Genomic DNA, 24,079 nt, shown 5'->3' on the forward strand with positions numbered 1-24,079 from the left:
GCAGATTGATGAGGGTAGTGCAGTAGATGTGGTCTACATGGATTTTAGTAAGGTGTTTGACAAGGTTCCACATGGTAGGCTTCATAAGAAGGTCAGAGGGCATAGGATCCAGGGAGGCTTGGCCGTGTGGATTCAGAATTGGCTTGCCTGTAGAAAGCAGAGGATTGTGGTGGAGGGAGTGCATTCAGATTGGAGGGCTGTGACTAGCGGTGTCCCACAAGGATCAGTTCTGGGACCACTACTTTTCTTGATATTTATTAATGACTTAGATGAGGCGGTGGAAGGCTGGGTTAGCAAGTTTACAGACGACACAAAGATCAGTGGTGTTGTGGATAGTGTGGAGGACTGTCGAAGATTGCAGAGGGATATTGATAGGATGCAGAGCTGGGCTGAGAAGTGGCAGATGGAGTTCAATCTGGACAAGTGTGAGGTGGTACACTTTGGAAGGACAAACTCCAAGGCGGAGTACAAGGTAAATGGCAGGATTCTGGGCAGTGTAGAGGAGCAGAGCGATCTGGGGGTTCATATCCACAGATCCCTGAAAGTTGCCTCACAGGTGGATAGGGTAGTTAAGAAAGCTTATGGGAATGTTAGCATTCATAAATCATGGGATCAAGTTTAAGAGCTGCGAGGTAATGATGCAGCTCTACAAAACTCTGGTTAGACCACACTTGGAGTACTGTGTCCAGTTCTGGTCACCTCATTATTGGAAGGATGTGGAAGTGTTGGAAAGGGTGCAGAGGAGATTTACCAGGATGCTGCCTGATTTGGAGAGTATGGATTATGAGGGGAGACTAAGGGAGCTAGGGCTTTACTCTTTGGAGAGGAGGAGGATGAGGAGAGACGTGATAGAGGTGTACAAAATATTAAGAGGAACAGATAGAGTAGACAGCCAGCGCCTCTTTCCCAGGGCACCAATGCTCAACACAAGAGGGCATGGCTTTAAAGTAATGGGTGGGAAGTTCAAGGGAGATATCAGAGGGAGGTTTTTTTACCCAGAGAACGGTTGGGGCATAGAATGTGCTTCCTGGGGTGGTAGTGGAGGCAGGTACATCGGTCAAATTCAAGAGATTGCTAGGTACGCATATGGAGGAATTTAAAATAAAGTGATATGTGGGAGGAAGGGGTTAGATAGTCTTAGGTGTGGTTTAAAGGTCGGCACAACATGGTGGGCCGAAGGGCCTGTATTGTGCTGTACTGTTCTATGGTTCTCTAGTCCAATAAAATAATGTTTAATTTTTGCCACAAAAGGGTGATTTTGTTGTCACTTTCAAGAAGCTGTTCTGCACTGAATATATTGACTTTCAGTCTAATTAACTTCTCTATGACACTTTTTGTACAGATGATCATTTCTTTCTACTCTTCATCATTTCCAGACTTGATTTCCCCCCACTATTTCTTAGTCTTTTTCCTGCACCTTCTTCCACAATAGACACAAAATGTGTTTCATTGCCCTCCCATTGCATTATTCCCCAATATAATTTCTCCAGTCTAATAAGTAATCCACATTAAGTTTTGATAAACTTTTCCTTTTTAAAAAATCAATAAATGCTTTTACGTGCTCCAATGTTGCTCGCTAGATTTCAGCCATTTTGCTTTGCTTCTCATTTCCAGCTTTGCTGAAATCTGAAATGTCCTAATTATCAGCTAATTGATGATTTGAGCAATATTATTTCTTTCTTATTCTAATACAGCCTTAGAATTAAATAAAACCAGAAAATGGCAGAATTACTCAGATCAGACAGCATCAGCAGAAAGAGAAATGGTTAACGTTTCAGCTCAAGGATCCTTCATCAGCACCAAGTCACTAATCTTTCCCTTGGGATGGAGCCAGAGAGAAGGGGTGAGGAAGGGTCAGTGATGTGCCATGTGAAGATGAAAGCACTTGGTAGTGTCACTTTTGAGTTCTATACAAATGCAAGAAGCAGACCCTATGTAACGGGGAAAAAAAATTTGAGAGGGGAAGTCTGGGTAGGACTGAAACAAGGACTATTCCATATTTTCCCACAAAAAAAGGGCTTTGCTTGGGCCTCTCCAAGTTCCATGGAGGGAAGATCTCCTGAGGAAGTAAGGTCTGTAATGTTCTGATAGACAATGGTCTGATGTTAAGTCTTGGGGTTAATATCCAAAGGGAGGCATGAGGTGTCTGGAATGTCATACTTGCTTCTGTGAGATAGAGGTCAATTTACCTTTCCACAACACCACCACCCTTGTCAGTGAATTTGATGGCTGTATCAGGGTATGTCCTTAGAGGACAAAGAGCTGCAAGTTAAGATTACAACGAGTACAGAGAGTAGGAAAAACAAGAAGGTTAATATGTTAACAGCAACAAATTGGTCTACAGAGGGTAAAAAGGATAGAGGAGGGGGTCTAGGTGATTTGGGAATTCTAGAGAAATCATCCACAGCTTGGGGTGAAGACTCCTAGCCAAAGAAATAGACATGGAGGCAGAGGAAGAAGAGCTCAATGTCAGGGCGAGTTCAAAATTCACTAAGATTGACATGTGAAGCTGAAGTTTCTGCTGAGGACTAATTGTTTAGGATGAGCCAGGGAGACCGGAAGGATGCGTGAAAACATGGTAGGGGATGGAACGGAGGGGAAAGATAGAGTCAGCAGAAAGTGGAGGAGGAGAAAGATCGAGGGATATTGTAAATCAAGAGCTGTTTGTGATCTTGATGTGTAAAAGAGTAAAGGTCATATGTTGCACCTCTAAATGTGGTGGAAGATAAAGTGGAATGGTGACCACAACAGCTTTGAGGTAGTGAGTCAGTGATGTTGTAGCAAGGAGACACAAGAGACTGCAGATGCGGGAATCTAGAGCAACAATCTGCTGAAGGAACTCAGCGGGTCAAGCAGCATCTGTGGGACAATTCCTTTCCTCCCAGATGCTGCTCGACCCCGCTGAGTTCCTCCAGCAGACCGTATGTTGTAGCAGGAGGTCTACGTGCCAAAGGGTGGCATTAAGCATCATCTCAGGATGTGGATATAGAACTTTACAGCACAGCAATAGGCCCTTCGATTAATCGCATCTGTGCTGACTGGGATGCCAGTCTAACTAATCATATCTGCCTGCATATCCTCCGTACCTATCTATTCCCTGCCCTTTCTGCTTCTACCACCTGCCCTGGAAGGGCGGTCCAGGAGCCCGCCACAATGTGCATTAAAAAAAAACTTGCCTCGCACATCTCCTTAAACTGTTCCCTCTCTCACCTTAAACCTATGCCATCCAGCAAATTGGTTTATTATTGTCACATACACTGAGGTACAGTGAAAAACTGTTTTGCATGCCATCCATACAAATCATTTCACTACAACAGTGCATCGAGGTAGTACAAGGTAAAACGATAACAGAATGCAGAATAAAGTGTTACAGTTATAGAGAAAGCGCAGTGCAGGTAGTCGATAAAGTCCAAGGCCATAATGAGGTTGATTGGGAGGTCAAGAGTCCATCTTATCTTACCAGGGGACCATTCAATAGTCTTATAACAGTGGGATGGAAGCTGTCCTTGAGCCTGGTGGTCGTGCTTTCAGGCTTTTGTATCTTCTGCAGGATGGCGGGGGGGTGGGGTGGGTAGAAGAGAGCACGTCCAGTGTGGGTGGAGTCTTTGATTACGTTGTCTGTTTTACCCAAGCAGCAAGAAGTGTAGACAGAATCTATGAGAAGTATAGATAGGGTCTTCTTCCCAGGGTGAAAATGACTATTTGACATTTTCACCCTGGGAAGAAGACCCTTTCTATACCACTCATAATTTTATATACTTCTATCAGGTCATCCCTCAGCCTCTGACTCTCCAGAGAAAATGTGATAAGAACAGTGTCTCAAGAAACACTGGATAGTTTGAACACATCCATGATCCTGGGTGGATCCAAATTGTGAAGTATGGAATTTCAGTTGGAATCTTTAAATTCTCTGGTTGGCAGATTGCACCAACTTTGCTATTATATTTATGCCCATAAGGCACAAAATCCACCTTGTAAACTAATCTATTAATTTTTTTAAGAATAGGTCAGATACCACTTTTTGATTGCTATCCCTTTTATTGCAGTTTCCCAAGCTAAGTAATACCTTCTTGGATTCCTTTGTTTAGATTTAAGACCCTTAATTCAATCTGAAATCAATAGTCTTCCAAATTTATTCAAAAATCAGTTTTCTGACAGTTTTGACAGCCAGTAAGCCCTGGGGTGCACCTGTCTACATCAATGGTGCTGAGGTTGAGAGGGGTGACTGCTTCAAGCTCTTGGGATAAACATCACCAACAGCCTGTCCTGGTTAAATCACATAGACACCACGGCCAAGAAAGCTCATCAGCGCCTCTACTTCCTCAGGAGGCTAAAGAAATTTGGTTTGTTCCCTTTGACTCTCACCAACTTTTACCGATGCACCATAGAAAGCATCCTATCTGGATGTATCATGGCTTGGTACAGCAACTGCTCTGCCCAAGACCGCAAGAAGCTGCAGAGAGTTGTGGACACAGCCCAACGCATCATGGACACCAGCCTCCCCTCCTTGGACTCTGCCTTTACCTCTTGTTGTCTTGGTGTAGCAGCCAGCATAATCAAAGACCCCACCCACCAGGGACATTCTCTCTTCTCTCCTCTTCCATTGGGTAGGAGCCTGAGGATACGTACCACCAGACTTAGGGACAGCTTCTACCCACTGTGATAAGACTATTGAATGGTTTTCTTATACAATGAGATGGACTATGACCTCATGATCTACCTTGTTGTGACCTTGCACCTTATTGCACTGCACTTTCTCTGTAACTGTGACACTTTACTCTGTACTGTTATTGTTTTTATCTGTACTACATCAATGCACTCTGTACTAACTCAATATAACTGCACTGGGTAATGAATTGATCTGTACGATCGGTTTGTAAGACAAGCTTTTCACTGTACCTCGGTACAAGTGGCAAGAATAAACCAATACCAATAACTAGCTGCCAAAGCTACACAGGGACAAGTGGACCCAGAACCAGCTTTAGAGACCTAGGTTCTGTGCTAGAATTTGTTTTGCACTGCATTCTCTGGAGGGAACATCAAGTGCTATGTTTATAATATAATACGATACAATTTATTTTCTGGCCAGCTAACCTATTACCCCATGAGAAGTGAAAATGGCTCCAAGGGAATGAGTGCCTCAGGGTGGGCAGTGGAACATTTGGGTGAAGAAAGAGTTGAATAAAGATGGATGAGCTAATTCACTGCCAGCCAACTGCACCATGCTGGAACTTCATGTATCCAGAATGTGTTTTAGGTAAGTATAGGAACAGGAGTTGCAAGTAAAGGCAGTTTACCACTCACTGGGGTAGGCAGGACAGAACCATTCTGCAGGCAGGATTCAGCCTATGGGCTGTCCATTGAGCACCACAGCTCAATGGATCTAATTATTTTTCCATAAATAGTACATTAGGAATTGGCATATTGTGGTACAGTGGAACAATACATTTATTAGTAATAATTTATATATTAGGCACACACACATTGAAAAATTGTAAATAAATTAAAATGTTATAATTTACAAGCTCTAACACTGACTAAAACAGGAACATATTATCTGCTGTACCTTTCTTGAATCATTACATTTTGATTCATTTTGTCAATTTAAATTGTAACATATTACATTCCATTAAAAATTAGGCATACTCCAGAGATTCTTCTTGAATCTAAGATTTGATTCATTTTGTCAATTTAAATTACAACATATTTCAGTTTTTTAAAAAATGAGGTGTACTCCAAGGAATGAATGTGAAACTCTTTCACATTTAGTAACTTAAACTTATCAAAATCTTTGATTAACTTCAACAAGTACATATATTACAGTATTATAAGCTTCCCCAGGTAACAAAGGGGTTCCTTTTTTTAAAAAAATATACATACAGGGTTCCTAGGTTGATTTTGCCCATAAGCCAGAAAATACACAATAATCACCCAATTTGATAACTACACCTCCACAGTATTGTAATGAATAGCATCAACACCACAGAAGTTGATAAAGGACAATTATGAAAAGGGAAGAGACAGAAAGCTATTCTGCCGTTCGTAGGAATAAATGCATGTATGTTCATCAGTCTTTGAATGTATTAATGTTATGTGAGTTCATTCACGTGAGCACAAGTTGGGCGTTCTTAACCCGGGAACAGCCTGTATGTCAGAGTTGGATTTTAGCATGGAAGGACATCGCAAATGGTCAACTGAAAAATAGATATAGATATATAACACTAGCTGAAGTGGGTTGTAGATGAGATGTCACTGGCCTAATCTCCAATTCAGCCCCTCTAAATCCTCTAATTAGGAGGCAGTGGAATAATTTCAGCACTTGATTCACTTTACATGAATGATGATTGTGATTCTAACTATGAATATCTCAATGTACACCTCTCAACAAATCCTCCATAAAATGGGATTCTAGTCCTTAAATGTCATCAACGTTCATTAAAGTTTACTTGACACGTTTTGCTCCATAAAAAAGAACATTGCAATATTATAAATGGACTTGAATTTGAAATCTGAACCTTCTGATTCACTTCTACCACAAAACCTGAACAAAGAACACTCCAAAGCAGTATGTGGTGAAAAGACTTGTCCCACTTTTGCTCTTTCATTCCTGAAAGAGCAAATCTTCAGTTTTATTTGGCTGTCTGACCAGAGCTAAAAAATCTATTGGTACAATTAGTTCCTTCACTCTATGCTAGACAAACTTGAGCATGCATTTCGGAAGCCTGATTACTCTTCTGGGCCAAGGACACCACAATGGCCTGCAGAGATACAATTCTGATGTGGAATGATGTAATCCAGAATTAAACCATTTTGCTAAAGTGACTCATTTACTTCCTTATTAACAGAAAGTGCTCTGATATTCAATGGAAAATTTATTGTTCATTTTCACAAATAAATATCCTGTAACAGCAGCAGGTGGCCGCTATTTTTCTTCTATCTTCACACTCTTGTAGTGAAGAGGGGAGTGCAAAGTAGTGAAAAGGTTTGCAAGCTGATTAACCGTCTGACAGATGCACATACATAATCAATTTTATACTGGATAAATTAAGTCAGGTTACTACAGTAAAATTTTAATAGTTCCTATAATGTATATAATGTGTCATGGGACACCTGCTCAATAAAATTCAACATTCTGCTAGATGTCAAAATAAGATTCAGGGAATATAGAATCAGCACTCCAGTCTTCACTTGCCAGGACTGTCAGCCTGTTAGATTCACTTCTGATTCATTTCCATCCAAAAACCAAACCAAGGTGTGCTCTGAAGCATCAGGCAAAGGACTCACTTTTTATGTTGAAACAAATATAAGAATGCCTGCAAAACATTCAGTAAAAAAAGAAACACAAGATAGAAAGCCAATAGAAGCTTCAGATTACAAATGGAACAAGCTGAAGGTAACAGCGTGGCCTAGAGCCAAGTAAGACTATGCTTTTATTTCAAGTTAATTATCTGTTCACAGTTGAGATTCATTCAAAATTCTTCTTCAGGTAAAAAGCAAATTATTTCTTGGCTAGCAAATTTCCTTCCACTGCATTTGGTGCTAAGAAAGTGATTGATGCGCTGAGACTAGATGGGATACATTCTCACACTTTCAGCCAAGGAACTTCATGTCACTGGTTTAATTTACAGGATGGAAGAAGGGAGACAAAGGTGTGGAGCTGGATCCAGTTGGCATCAGTATTCTAAGCAGCTTGAACTCTGCAGAACAGATGCATTGCTAAACCATTTTTAGCTTTGTGACTTATGCAGTGCTAGAAAAATGCTGGTTTGCCTTGCTCTGATTTCCTTATTCTGTAATAGATACTATACATTACTACAAATACTTTCTTTGTTGTATAATAGATACTATAAAATATTTTGTATTTCTTAAAGACCCTGAAAAAGTTGATACTATGCATTCAAAACCTGGTTTGCTTATGGACTTAAGTGCCAACTTTTTCCACAGGATATCCTAAACAAAAATATACACCTGATAGCAGGGGCAGCATTAATCACAATAAAATTGCCAGTTTCCATTTTAATGAAATATGCTGTATAATGTCATTTGTATCTGAAAATGCCTTTAAACAGAAGAGGCAAATAAAACCACAATAGACTTGAGTTTCTTGCCAATTTGAGGATTTCAGAAGAGTAAAATTTATTTGACCACTAGAAGCAGAATGACTTTAGGACAAATTAGTTGCTCGTGGACTGAATAAACAAGATGTACCACAGATGCAGCTGTAACCAACTTAAATATTCAGGGGAGCACATAGCACTTTTGCTGTCAATGAAAGTTATACGGTGAAGCAGTTAAGAAATTCTAAATATGGTTACATTTTCCCAACAAAAAAAGTTGCTTGAGTACTGTTTTCAAAACATTGATGGTTTTTGTAAAAGAATCTCTAAGTGCATACACTTGCCTGGAAATTGAGTCGCATAATGCCACTTTTTTTTGCGAGCTACATGCTCTAATTTTAATTAAGAAAAGCAATTGTAATTGGAAAAATCATAGACTTTGTGCAAAATGTACGAAATCCAAGATTTTCATTTCAGGTCCTGTTTTTCTTATTTTCCAGAACACAGAGGTCCCTGAACATGCACAGTCATATCAAATGAGGTGCGACGTGTGACTGGAGACTGTAGTAAAACACTGATATTCCGGCATCCAATTATTCAGAAATCCTGCTGGCTTAGCATCTGCTCGCTCATTGGTGAGGAATGCGAATCAAGGGTCCAGAGCGGGTCTGAAGTGCAGCCAGAGCTGGAGTCCAGTCTGTGCGCCACATATGTTGGTTTGTGGCTAGAAACATGATCTAGAATGCTTATACATTTCCTGCTCTCTTTAAACTCAGGACTTTTTCCCCTGGAGCTTAGGAGGCTGAGGGGTGATCTTATAGGAGGTTTACTAAATCATAAGATGAATAACTAAAAAATCTTTTCCCCTGGGAAAGAGGAGTCCCAAAATTAGAGAGGAAAGATTTCAAAGAAACAACTTTTTCCCACCCCACACACAGGGTGGTCAGTACATGGAACCAACTGCCAGAGGAAGCAACAGAGGCAGGTACAATTATGACATTTAAAAGGTATTTGGACAGGTACATGGATAGGAAAGGTTGAGGGATGTGGGCCAAATGCAGGCGAATGGGACTAGCTCAGTTAGGCAACTTGTTCGCACGGACGAGTTGGGCTGAAGGGCTTGTTTCTGTGCTGTATAGCTCTATAATTCTAAACATAGTGTGTTCACTGGAAAATGTATTATATTAACAGGTTAAAAAAGTGAAATTTAAGAGTCAGAGTTGTACAGCATAGAAACAGGCCCTTCTGCCCACCACATCCATGCTAACCTTTTTGCTCATCTACACCAATCTCATTTGCCCACATTAGGAGTGGTTTGGTATTAATAGGAATTAACATCAAAGAGTCCAGAGTATCTATTAGTTTAGCTTTACTGTGTTTCCATAATTTAAAAAATTTTGCACATGTAGTCCTCACTGTCTTTTGGATACTCGTACAGAAGCTGGCTTTGCTCATTACATGACATACAGTGAGCCTCCCTGAGGAAGTCCCAGTGCAGCACCAGCAACTTAACTCAAGTAGGTCCCTTTCAAGGAAGGTACTAAGCTGGCTCTACTTGGGGCCACTCAATCTCCCCTCCCAAGTGACCCTACCCTGTCCCAGCCCAAGCTTTCAACTCTTGTCCAAATGACTCACCCATCATTTTACCAACCTACCCCCACAACAACAAGCAATGCCCCAACATCAATTGCACCCTGCATCTATCTGGTCTTGCAGCCCCACATAATTATACCATCCCCACACCTCTCCAGCCCTCTGGTCCCAGAGGCCGACCCTCAACCCAATTCTCTACACATTCGTCTCACACCGCAATCTTCCCCAGACATTTGGGTCTCTCACTGGAGAAGCCCTGAACCCAACATTAGCTGGTTTCCTTTCACGCTCTTCATCAGTAGAAGATGCGCAGGCAGAAACGTTTGTCTTACAAAGCTGATCCCTGGGGCTTCATACACTGCTGAATGTCCCAATTGACAATTGTTGGACTGCTGTAAATTGTCTAATATATATACTTTTAGAGGTACCAAACTCTAGACATTATTTCTTTCAGAGTACTTATTACCAAAATTGTGTCAGCCAATGAACTTGAGGAGGAACAGGGCTTATGACTCACAACAAAGAGTCAATTGTACATTCAACAAGGTCAATTTACTCAATGAATCCTCTATTTAAAGAACAGAGGAAACAAATTTCAGCAATGTTTGCCCCACGAAAGCAAGGTCACTTCTCCAGAAGAATGCAAATGTGCATAATGGTTAAATGTATACATCACGTGCATTCAATCAATTTCAGTCAGATACAGCAGTGTGGGTACCAGATCGACTGATAAGCGATTATAAATCATCTCCACTCTAAAGCAGTCAGCAAATGCAAGGCTATTCTTCTATTTAAATGGAACTGCTCTAAAATTACATGTTCAACAGGAGAATGTAAAGTGCATCAAACCCATCCACTATTCTACCCAAGCAGATTTCAGGAATGTCAGCCTAATTACATCACTAACTCTCTAATGTGAGACTGATTAAAATTGAGGGTTACAACCGTCGGATCCGGTTATTTTCGAATCCGCAGGTTCTTTCACGAGCCCAAGAATGAATTGAAAACAACTTGGTGCTTTAAAGCTTTATTGGAAAAGTTTAAAACAAAGAAACAGTCACAGAGCACATGGCACTAGTTTTACTACTAGGAGATGAACTGAGACAAAGGAACTAAAAATAAGCTAGGGCCAGGGGGAAGAGAGCAAGAGAAGCAAGAAAGAGATAGAAGCGAGAGCGAGATAGAGGCAAGAGATCAAGAGAGTGATTAACAAAAAACTACACCTTTTATACCTGAGATAAGAGGTACTCCTTAGCTAACAATAGTCCAATCAGAAAACCTATTAGTTGATTTTGCCACAGGTATCTAATGAGAAAACATGTATTCACCTGATGGACAAACCAATAAGCTAAAAAGCAGTTGTACCTTGTACAGCCACTTCAGGTGTACTAAACGCTATACATGTTAAAAAAAACTACTTAAGACAGTCGAATTCAACACTACCGTCAGGTTCCAACTTACCCCTTCCCCTCCTTCATACTACTAACAAAAGATTAAACACGAGGATTTTCCACAGACCATTAAGTGAGCCCCTGAATTTATAAATGCATTCTTTGTTCTCTGTTAATGCCTGCAGTTGCAATCGTTCTAGATGAATGCCTCCATCATAATCCCAACACCTTTTTTCCCAAACTTTCTTGTTGCCATATTGCACCTCACCTCCAAAAAAAATCCTATGGGAGGGGACCTGATCTTCACTACTAAAGGAAATTGTTTAACCTGGAGTATAGTCTCCAGAACCAAGGTCACCCAAACCTTAGTAATCATGTTGTAGTATGCAGATGATGTTTGTGTTTGCACATGCTCAGAGGCCAATCTCCAAGCCATCATCAAATCATAAGTATACAAGAAGATGGGCCTTGCACTTAACATGCAGAAAAGTCCTCTATCAACCTGCCACTGCTGCACTACGCTGCCCTCTGGCAATAACTGGTTCACAATGAGACCCTGAAAAATATGGACCACTTCCCACATCTCGGGAGGTATGGTGACTGGGCATAGAGCCTCACAGCTCCAGTGACCCAGGTTCAATCCTGACTTTGGGTGCTATTCACGTGGAGTTTGCACATTCTCTCTATGGCCTCACGTTAACCCCAGGTGCTCATTTTTCCTCCCATGTCCTGAAGTTGTATGACTTGGTGAGATTAATTTTTTTACTGCAAATTGCCCCTAGTATGTAGATGAGTGGTTGAATCAGAGGGGAAATGATGGGATATATGAGGGGGGGTTAAAGGGAAAACTGGTGGAGGAACAGCATGACTCTGAGAGCCGGCATAGAATTGATGGTCTAAAATGGCCTCCTATGTCGTAAGGAAATATGGGAGCCCTGCCTTGAAGTCAGATGAAATTTCCCACTGCCCTCAATATGCCAGTGCAGCCTTTGATCAATTAAGGAAAAGGATATTTGAAAATCCAAGATCTCAGACCTGGAACAAACATCAGATTCCATGCCATTACTTCCAAGACCTAGACTACCTACAGCAGGGTCCTCACGGCATTCGAGGATAGCACCAATGTTATATTCAAAAATCATCTAAATTAATGGAATGAAAAGTGAACCAATATCCATGTCCTCTCCCAGCCCAAAGTCCCCAGCTCTCTTTGCTCTCAGTTAGCTACGTTGGGCAGATGTGGTCTACGTTGGGCAGACCACATTGTTTGCATGCCCAACACCAGGTTCCTGAAATGGACACTATTCCAAACACTAGAGAGATATTCAGGCAGAGAGAGAGAGAGTAAAAGATTCGAGGATGTGCTCGAAGCCTCCTTGAAGAAATGGAACATTCCCATGGGTTCCCGAGAATCCCTGGACCATGATTGCTGAAAGTGGAGAAGCAGCATTTGGGCTGATACCGGGAACCTCAAGACCATGCATCGGATGTACACAAAAGACCTACATAAATGATATAAGGAGTGCACCACCTCACAAACTACCTACCCACCTGTCCTCTTTTCCACAGATGGGGCTGGAGGTGGACAAGTCTGCCGTTCTCACACTGGCCTCATTAGCTACTTTTCCCAAAACACACTGGAAGCAAGTCACCAGCTTGAGGAATTAGCTAAGAAGACCATATCACATATCTCTGATCTGTACATTCTACCATTACATTACCCAAGGGCAATAGTGTTTATAATACCCATCATGTATCTAAAGACTATTATTTATTTAAATAAGGAAAGCCACCTACCTCTGAAACTACAAGCTGGATCTTCTTCATTGCAGTCCTTGGGAACTGTTTCTGAGAACATTGAAGAGGAAAAAGAGGCAGTTGCTCATTATATTAGGTCTGCAGCAAAAGACAGCAGCTCCAATCTGAAGTCAGTAGATCTGTACCTGGAAATTGAAGATGGTATAGTTTGATTTTGGACAATGTACATTATTCAGCTCCTATACCACTAAGCATTCCTTTCAAGTCAGAATTTCAAATACTGCCCAAACAGAAAGATGTTAAAAGTACCTTTACAGACAGAACACAAAAATGATGCACTTTCCAGCATACAGACTGGAAAGGTACTCATTCCCATGGGTTCTTAACCTCTAATGAAGTTCATTGCAGTGTATGAACTGATAGACACAAGACCTGAGGAGCTCAGACGAGGTGTGTCTAGTTTATTCAAAGTTTCTATTCAAACTGTGCAGATGTGCACAACACACATGATGGAATACATCATGAATGATGTTGTGATAATATGGAAGTGTGTGTAAAGATAAATAGAACAAAACCATCTCACTAACTTCACAGTTTCTGTTGTAAAGAATAACAGATACATTGGAGCAACTGCAAGGTAGCTCATCACTTTCTCAGCCTGTTCTTAAAGTTTGCAAAATCCCTCCTATACATGTTAGCATACAGCAAGAGTTTATGTATTCTTGACTGCATTGAAATGGTTGTTTTCTACAATCATGTTTTATTTACTCTTTATATTGCACTCTCAATACTTTGAACCATAATGAGCAGTACAGTTGTTAATAGCCCCAACCAAAGATAAAAATGGCATTACATTTCACTTTGAAACACACATCACCACTTTTCATTTCTGTAAAGTAAAATGAGACAAGTGACTATAGCATATCAAATATTCATATTGACTAAAATGGAAAAATTTATGAATTGTGGCTTGAGGTGCGGGAATTCATTACAGTAATTTCAGTTCACACTCTACAATCTCATTAACCCTAATGAGTTCTTTGATTTATGATAAGGAGTATATTTTGCTATTTTTCAAATGGGTTGACAATCAATGTTTGATTTCTGCTCCTGCTACAAGCAATGTTACTGAAGATGAAATTATATACAGACATTCACTGCTGTCAAATTACAATGTTGCAGCAGTCTCACACGGCACACCAGCACTCAAAGTTGCCTCAAAAATGAAAATTTACAATCAACTCTCAAGTGCAAGAGGAATCATTTTAAATAAAAACAGGAATCCTCTGAAAATATCATTAAATTTAGTTTTGATTCAGTTATATATTGTTTAGATTAAAGGTTCCATGCAAGCAATCTATTTTAAAAGAGTGATGTACGACCACCGATTTCTTCTTCACTTGAAGAAGGAACAGTATAAATGGGTATTACACACTATCAGCAGGCCTTTTTGCACTTGGTAATACATTACACAATGGGTAAATATCAATAGTCTACTCGTGTTTAATACTGCATGATCTGCATGTTAATGGGAGAACCACATAGAGAGGTCAACCTCCACCCTTCATAGCCTTGCACTATTTAGACAATACTCAGATCTATCCAAATCTATCCACTTGCTTCCAGAGTATGCTTCAAAATCATAACCCCCACATAAAGCTGCCTCACATTCACTCCCACTCTACTTCCCTCTGCATTTGAATCCACTTAAAAATTTCCCAACAGAATCAAATTGAAATGTCCCTTCAAGCTTTTTACAATATCCTCAAGAGAACACGAGTGTGATTCATAGCTCTGGTAAGACATACTAATGCTTCATATGTCTCCATTCCTTCTGGTGGCTGCATCTTCTCCTCTCCTCCCCTTTTACCATTCCCTTCACAATTCCCCAGTTCGTTTTTCCATCTTCATTGTCCACTCCCCTTCCCTTGGCACTTTCCCATGCAACCACAAGAGATGCGACACCTGCCTTTTTTACCTTAGTCATTTTACAAGGACAGACAGCTGATGTTTGGCAGATGCCAGAGCAGTCAACAGCTGGTTAGATTATTTCAGGTAAAAGGTCCCAACAATGAGGTGGCACAAGACTTCAGCAAGGCCTTTGACCAAGTCCCACCTGGGAGACTGGCCAAAAGGGTTAGAGCCCAGTTAGCAAATTAAGTCCAAAATTGGTTTGGTAATAAGAGACAAAGAGTGATGCTGGAGGGTTATTTTTGTGATTAGAGGCTGAGACCAGTGGTGTACCACATAGATTGATGCCGGGACCCTTGTGTTTGTTATATAATTAACTATTTGTATATGGATGTAGGATTAGTAAGTTTGCATATGACACAAAAGTTAGTGATCATTGATTGTGAGGAGGACAGTCGTTGGCTACAGGATGAAACTGATCAGTTTTTAGATTGGGCTGAGTAATGACTAATGGAATTTAATCCTGATAAGTGCGAGGTAATGCATTTTGGAAGATCTAATAATGGTAGGAGGGAGACAATGAATGGCAAGGATCCACCGGAGCAATGAAGAACAGAGTGACCTTGGTGTACAAGGATCCCTGAAGGTAGCAACACAGGTAAATAAGATGGTGAAGGCAGCATATTGATTGCTTGCCCTCATTGGTTAGAGCACAAGATACAAGAGCAGAGAGGTTATGGTACAACTTTATAAAACACTGGTTAAGCCACCGGTGGAACATCATGTGCTTTTGTGGTCACCACTCTATAATGAAGACATAATTGCTTGGAGCGGTTGCAGAGGAGATTCACTGGCACATTGTCTGGGATGGATCATTTCATTTCTGAGGAGAACCACCAGGCTCAAGGACAGCTCCTATCCCACTGTGATAGGACTATTGAATAGTTCCCTTATACAATGAGATGGACTCTTTTGACCTCACAATCTACCTTGTTTGACCTTGCACCTTATTGTCTACCTGCAATGCACTTCCCTGTAGCTGTGACACTTTACTCTGTATTCTATTATTTGTTTTTACCCTGTACTACCTCAATGCAGGGGGGGGGGAGAGGGAGAGATTGATTTGCCAGTGCATCGGGAGAGGCTACGGACCAAGTGCAGGTAAATGGGATTTGTATAAATTAGGAACTTAATGGTCAGCATGGACACAGTAAGCTGAAGGGCCTGTTTCTGAGCTCTGTGACTATCACTAAAAACAAAACAATGCTCTGGAGTGGGACATTAAAATAAAGTTCCAATTGTTGGGAAGGCAGTTAAAGAAAAAGGGACTGCTCAAAAGAGATGCGCTAAGCTCCAGTTGAAGAGAAGTTGATGTGATGCACAGAAGATTTCACAGGAGTGTTCAGAATGCTGTGTGTTCCGAACGCTGTGTGTTCCACACAAAATGTTTGCTGACCTTAAGGAAATCTTCAAGGATGTCAAAATCGTTAGAGTTTCTGGCTCTTGAAGTGGCTGGTATCTTGGCATATTCCAAAGATTGAATTTGGGAATGGAGTGGCTACGGCATCAACAGAATGAGCTTAATGCACGGGTGTTCAGCATCAGTCCACGATTATCCTTGCGGTGGATAATATATTCAGGATGAATAGCACACAAACGTGGCAAGATCTGAGGATACCTACTGTAGATGAGAAGGTAAATTCCAATACAAATAACCCTTGACAGTGGCTACGACAGAGTGCCACTGATTAATGAACCAGTGGAGGTGACACAAGATGAAGAACATATAGGGAAACCCAAATGGAAACAAGAACCCCTGTTGACAGAAAGATCAGAAAATCTGAAAGAAACCATGTCACAGGCAAAACCAGTGTAAAACCAATTTGGATTGAATGGAGATAGTGCTGGAAACAGTTCTATGGACTCAGGACCAGAAGGAAGTCTTCATCATAAAGCCACGGTGCAAAACAAGTTGATGACAGAAACTGATGCAAACAAGAGACTGACAGTGAGAAGACAAAGACAGTCTTAAAACAGGTTACCCACCACATACGTCTCTGGTCAGTTTTGCTCAAAGAACCTCAGAATGAGAGCACTTAGTAGACAACAGAAGCACTAAGCAAAATTATGATGGAAAAGTTTCTAGATAATGGAAGATCAAGCACACACAATGGAAGTGTGCCGGAGCCCCAACACAATGATGGAGATGGAGTTGTCTGGTGGAAGCAGAGTCCAGAATATAAACCTCAAGTGAAGGAGAAGAGTCTCATTCAGGGGCTTAGAAAGTTCCTTTTAAAAGGTCCCAACAGCAATAAGCAGAAATCTTTTCTCAAAAAGTAATCCCCAACATCTTTCCAGCTTTTAAGAATAAACCGTGAAAACAGGTGCCGCTAATCTCAAGTTCTGTCTTACACAGGTGGTGTTGATGTGTGCTCATAACATAAAAGTATAATTAGTTGCACATTTATATGAAAATCTTTAAGAATTTTATTTTCAAAGTAGTTTGAGAGAAAGCAATTAGAGGTATCAACCCCTTCATCACATTGGGAAGTTTTTCAAAACTGCACAAATGTGAATTAAAATTTGCTTTGATCAGATGAAGTGTGCATTTGGAATTAAAAGACAACTGGTAACCTTAGTCAGGCCATTCCAAAGTACCTCATTTAAATATTATTTTGAATATGACATTTCATTTTTAATGAGAATTTACAGATAACTTTAAATACTCCTTCTGTGTGCTTTCCTGCCTCTTAGTGTTAGTCTTTCTTCAGCTTCCTCAATATAGTGGAATCTGCCCAATATATCACGCGCACATCCTTCCCCACCATCGTAAGTATCTAAGGAGGCGCTGCCTCACGGAGGAAATATTTATCAAAGACCCCCACTATCCAGGCTATGCCATGCCATCTTTTCGCAGCTACCATCAGGTAGGAGGCACAGAAGCCTGAAGTCCCACACCACCCAGGTTCAAGAACAGCTACTTCCCTTCAACTATTTGGTTCTTGAACCAACCGGCAAAACTCTAATCACTACAATTAGCAACACTATGGCTACTTTGCACTAAAATGGACCTTTTTTTGTTTTAATTGTGTTCTTCCTTGCAAAATTTGTGTATAATTTATGTTTAATTATGTTTTTCTTATGAATACTGCAGTTCAAGAGCAGACAGGTAATATTACAACTCTATAAGACCATGGTTAGACCACATCTGGAATATTGTGTTCAGTTGTGGTCGCCACATTACAGAAAGGATTTTTTTTGAAACCACACAGAGTGGTGGGGGCCTGGAGAGGGCACAGAGCAGATTTACAAGAATGCTGCCTGGATTGGAGAACATCTCTTATGAGGAGAGTCTGAACATGTTAGAGCTTTTCTCCTTGGAGAGATAGAGGATGAGAGAAGACTTGATAGAGGTATACAAGATTATGAGAGGCATAGACAGAGTGGACAGCCAGCATCTTTTCCCCAGGGTGGCAATGGCCAATGCTAGAGGTCACCCGTTTAAGGTGTGCAGAGGAAAGTTTGGGGGGGATGTCAGAGGTAGGTTCTTTTTTTAAACCACACAGAGTGGTGGGGGCCTGGAATGCACTGCCAGGGGGTGGGGGGGGGTGGAAGGGGCTGATATGATAGGGTCATTTAAGAGACTCTTAGATAGGCACATAGATGAAAGAAAAATATAGGGTTATGGGAGGTGAAGTAGAGGGGGTTAGAGTGAATGTGGATAAGGTTTACGTAGGTGGGCACAACATTGTGGGCCAAAGGGCTCATACTGTGCTGTACTGTTCTATTTTCCAATTCCACTGATCTGCTCTTCAGTAGATATCAGGTGAGGGTTGGGTGGGTGGGGGCAGTTTAGATCCAGGGGCAATATTTTTTAATAAGGAATGCCATTTAATACAGGAATGGGAAGGAATTTGACTATTTCAAATTCCCTGTGCTAAACACTGTCACTACTAAATCACTGAATATATTCAGAACTGAGACAAACAGATTGTCAAGATAGACAAGAGAGTCAAATACCACAGGGAACAGTCAGAAAAGTGGAGTCAAGACCAAGTTGAGATCAGCCATAATTGTATTGCATATCAGAATGGCCAAGTCCTGCTGCTGTTTCTTGGGCTCTGTACCAAATCATTTTTTTTTTTTGATTGTTTACTGAAACCAATATCAGGTCATTTTCATGAGAAAGGTTCCAGCTATAACAGCCTGTATAAATAATCGAAATTGGGAAACGATGTACTCATTTGTTCCAATTGTTGAAATAATTTTGTTCGGATTTGACTGAATTGGTCCAATTTTGCTGTTGCTGCTCTGTATATGCATTAGAATCTTGCAGCTCTATATTCAGGGACTAATATATGATTGTGGATACAGAGTTCATTCTGAACATTAACATGTTTTTGTCATTAGTTCTGAACATTTTCTTTCTGGAAGAAATTATTCAAACAAAAAGCTTCCCCAACTGTAGTTAATTGCTTTTATAGTCTATAAGAATGAAGAATGCAAGCTATATTATCCTATAAATGGGAATAGCCTGCTCATTTAGCATTAACTGCCACACGATCACAAACTGACTTTCAGAACTATGCATACTAAAAGAAATGTGATGGAAACATGCAAACTGTAGGAGTTTAACAACCTAATTAACTACTTCGACCTGTGCCAATAAATGGTTGGCTGTAAACAAGGACAATGGGAGCTTAGAAACTCACTGACGTTAGGTGCACAAGTGAAAACAGCAACTGGATCTACTGACAAAATTTATTGAAAAGTCAAATAGGGTGTTTACTATGTTTTACATCCAGGAACTGGGTTTGGAATTAAACAGGAATGTAAAATGTCTTTTTGCTGGTGGTAAGTGTGCTATATGAGTAAGTTGGGTCAGCATCAAGCTATTGCCTGAAGGCTCACTTATGTTCCCTTTAGTAACACTGGCAGATTCCTATTGGTCAAGGTCAATGTAGTGGTAATATTGCAGAATAATTGGTTTATTTACAGAAAGTCCAAGTAACCTTCCAGCACTTTATAGTAACAGGTCAACCAATCAGCATTAACACCACGTGGATCTTGACTAAGAGGAAATGTTCCCCAAAATGCAATGAACTGCAGATGCTGGAAATCTGAAATAAAAACAGAAAATGCTGGAGATATACATCAGGTCAGGCCACACCTGCAGAGTGAAAAATAGTTAGAAGAACTTTAAGTTGATGAGCTTTCAAAGCTGTCTGTAACTGCACTGCACCATGAGCATACCGTTATGCTTATTCTTATTTCAAATGCACAAACGCCACCTGGCCAGATTCAAACGAATCCAGTGAAACTTCATCACAATGAATGCATGTCACTCGCATTGACCAGCTTAGATCCTGGATCACTGCACAATTTAGAAATTGGTTCTGCATGTATACGAGACACCAGGCCAAATGCACTGCAAGTAGGCCAGGGACTGTAGGGCTGAACTGGTGAAGAGGTCTTTCAGGAAAATCTCAGGGCACACAGGCACTCTCTCACAGCCCAACAAACCTAAGCCTTCCTTTATAGCTGTCTGTCACCATTATGCTTCTGCTGGCATACAATGGGCCAGGACTGTACCCTTACGGTGGCTGGATTATGATGTATCTGATGAAGAACCAGAATCACTCCAAGTGCATTTTCAAGGCACCTTTAAGTGATCCAAGCAGCAGTAAAAAAAAAAATCACATTTTAGGAATCTTGCTGGCACTCTCCAATGGGCTCCAAGCTGCCTTGTAGCTGTGACTGTAATAATACTCTCGTGCACAACCAGGAGCCTGGACTGGGGTGACGAGTCAAGGATACAGAGGATTGCCCTTCTCCCTCAAAAGCCATCAGTTCATCTGAAAGGGGCCTGAAATATGACAAGAAACAATGGCCCTTGTTGTTTATGAAGAACTTCAGGTTCATCTATGGAGCCTAAGAGATGCAGTGTATCACTGACTCAGCCTTTGGGAAACCAACAATCCTGGCAAATTTAAGTGGCTATGAGCTCACAGCTAGGCTTTGTGCAAGGTTTGTCATGCCAATCCAATTTGTATTATACAATATGGGAGTTGTTACTTGCCAATTGCATTTCATGAATGATTCTCTGGACTGAATCAACTGCATAAATCTAAGGCCACCATCTTTTGGTCAAGAGTCACAGTTACAAACACTGATTTCTCAAGGATACCCCTCAATCCACAAATGTAGCAATATTTTTTCTGCCTTCTTCAGTAATAAGATAAAACACGTCCCACATTTTTCTTTGTTTCCTTCTTGAATGCATTCATCCAGTTCCCCAACATTGACAAGAAATTTACATCTGCCTATAAAAGGCTGAAATTAAATGAAAACATACATACAACAACTGACCACTGATTAACAAGTCAAACCAATGATATTAGGAAAATATATACTGGATTTTTAAAAATCTAATATTTATACATGACTGCAGTCTGTTATTTTTTTTTCTTTGCTAATAAACAAATATCAGTAATGAGATGTGGAAAAAGCGTGGGAGGTGGAAATTACTGGGGATAAAAAAGCGAACTGAATCTCGCTGATTGCAACAGGTTGAGTGTGAAAGGAAGGAAAGAAAGAAACAGCATTTATAAATCCCTTGCCACAACTCTGAATCATCTTTTAGCATTTTAGATAGAATAAATTACCCTTTTGCAGCTATTTTGCATACAGCACATCCCCCTGTTGAAAAGTGATAAATGACCAAAAATATGTGGTGCAAATTAAGGGAGGAATATTCATCCTCTTCCTTTCCAAATAATGCTATTTTTAATACCATATCAAAGCAGCATACAGAGCTTTGTTTGACAATACAATCAGAAGAATGATGTCCCTGATAACATTTTGTCAATTCTGGACTAATGTATCTGCCCAAAATTACATACCCAAGCCCTGGAGCGCAAGACACATCAGAATGTGTCATCTCTCATGGGGACTTTTGTGACTCCTGAACCATTGTCCAAATACAGGTCCTCCCCAGGTTATGGCAGGGTTCTGTTGCTGTAAACCAGACAGTTCCCAAGTCAGAAATGCGGCAGAGAGTTCCCGCACAGCAGAAGATGCCAGCAGTCCCGCAGCAACCAGCAAATCCATCCCACTGGTCTCCCAAATGCTAATTTGTTTGTATAGGCTGCACAAAGGTCGGGGGTTCGTAAACTGTGGAGGACCTTTATCAGGAAGCCACTTGCATAATGAGTTCTTGTGATATACATCCAAATCCTCTTATGCTCAAGTTCATGGAGATCACCAACAATAAGCACTGAGTGAGCTTCCACAATCTCCTTTCTCTTAATTTCTATTACAGTAGGAACAACTATGTACAATGGATGTTGTGGCACAAGATACCATTTCTACTCGAAGATGTAGATATAATAAGACAATATGATTAATATATGCTGCTGGTGAATCCTCTGATGAGAATTCTCCCCCCCCCCCCCCACTGAGATTTATGCATTAGACAATGATAGTGACTGACAATCTATCACACTGTACACCTGGTTGTTCTGGGAGCAAGTAAGATCAGTAATTTTTCAGTCCAGCGAGGTTCACATTAATTGGAGCACCATTCCACAAGCAAACCTGACAATACTGTCCTGGGAACCTCACAGCTGAAGTTCTTCCTCTTCATGAATCTTCTAATAATAGCCTTAAGGGTGACTCACGGGAAGGGGTAGAGGTAGTTCTTAGATATAAATTTAGTGAGGAGGCACTAGAAACAAACTGCAAAACATCAGATTCCAATCTCCTCAGTAATCACTGTGAATTGTATTTAAATTTTCATGGTAAAATCTCAGCCAGAAAACAAAATGCCAGTGATGATGAAAATCCCAATGAAAAATGGAATTAAGTTTCCTGATGGACACTTAGACAAACAAAAACATGAACAAATTCATTTAACTCCAGGTTAAGCCAATCTTCAACAGCATGCCTTTTGTTTTGGAATAGTGTGAACACATTTCTAGCTAAACTTGCCAAACAATAATGCTGTTTGAATTCATTGTGTACAAAGATTATCCTGGTACATTTATGTTAAACACATGAATATTAATGTTTGGTCTTCAGAAGGAAGCAGTTTCAAATGGCCACATAACAGTCAGCAGTGGGCCAACAAAATCACACCTCTGTGCATGAAGCATAAAGACTTGTGCAGGTACGGTGAAACTCTGACAATCAGCTAAATCAGACTATCCGGAAATTCCCAATGTTTTAGCACCTGGCTCATTGCCTGATTTTGCCACACTCCAGGGTGCTCCCTCCTGCATTCTCTGTCCACTTGCCAGGGTTCCGATTCCCATGCTCCCTGTCCATTCACCGGAGCTGTTTCCCACCGACCCTGTCCATCTGCAAGGGCCTAGATTCCCATGCTTTCTTCAAACTTACCAGGTTCACTGAAAAATGTATTATTCTATGGTAAAATATCAAAAATAAAGTGAATTTAAAATGTCATCACACATTAACACAAGTCTGATACTCCGGAAAATCTGCTAGTCCAGCACCAAAGTCCTGAGGGTGCTGGATTAACAGAGCTTTACTGTATTCCGAAGATTCTCAAACATTAGAACTAGAATGTAAGCAGTAAAAAGCACAGGACAATTCTATCAATAGATTATGCTGATAGAATGAAGTCTCACAATAGCAAACTCCTTTGTGATTAGCAAAAAATATTTTATTCAGATGTTCATTATAATTGCATTTGAAAATTTACTCCACCAGAAAATTGAAAGCATTGACATTTTGATTGAAGCTTATGTCAGAAAATGCCACAGTGCAGATTCCTTCACATTATTCACATTTCTCATTCCACTTTGTTTCTATCTTGATAACCACAGTCCAAAATAACCTTCAGATCTGCATACCATTTGCAATTTTTTCTAGACTTAAACTGCCCAACACTAAACTGACGTTTTCTAATTCAAGAAGTCCCCTTCCTTCAGTACTCTTCCGTGCAACGGCAGGACATCCTTATCTACTCTCTTTCCACCACAAAGGGCTTTCAACAACTAGCTCTCAAGTACGAGTCTTAAACATATGTATGTGGCATCTTGTGCATTCATCATTTCTCTGTTGCAACTGGAGTGAACTGAGTTGGTTGAAGACTTGGTTCTGTGATGGCAAGGACCTCTGGTAAAGGCAGAGCTCCATAACCACTGTGACTCTTCAGGGTGAAGACAGCTGCAAATGCTTCAGTTTTGCCTTGTACAGCCATTATTGATGATAGAAATATTTATGAAGTCTTCAGCTCCTAATAATTGCCCACCACCATTCATTACTGGATGTGGCTGTTTCTGTGTTTAATCTGACCACTTGGCTGCAGAGATCAACAGGCTTAGTCTGCTGCTGTTTACCATGCAG

General features: G+C 40.6%; 1 protein-coding gene across 5 annotated transcripts in view; it reads right to left on the reverse strand.

The window, feature by feature from the left end:
- Window positions 1-24,079, reverse strand: part of b3galt1b (UDP-Gal:betaGlcNAc beta 1,3-galactosyltransferase, polypeptide 1b) — a 70,989-nt gene that overhangs the window by 19,113 nt on the left and 27,797 nt on the right. For 4 of the 5 annotated variants that reach the window (XM_052027674.1, XM_052027689.1, XM_052027681.1 and 1 more), the window contains one exon: window positions 12,839-12,984. The gene's annotated coding sequence lies outside the window, so the exon portion shown is untranslated. The remainder of the gene's footprint in view (window positions 1-12,838; window positions 12,985-24,079) is intronic. The other variant, XM_052027706.1, reaches the window with a different exon arrangement.

Source organism: Pristis pectinata, chromosome 1 (genome assembly GCF_009764475.1).
Source record: "Pristis pectinata isolate sPriPec2 chromosome 1, sPriPec2.1.pri, whole genome shotgun sequence".
In the NCBI taxonomy this organism is placed as follows: Eukaryota; Metazoa; Chordata; class Chondrichthyes; order Rhinopristiformes; family Pristidae; genus Pristis; species Pristis pectinata.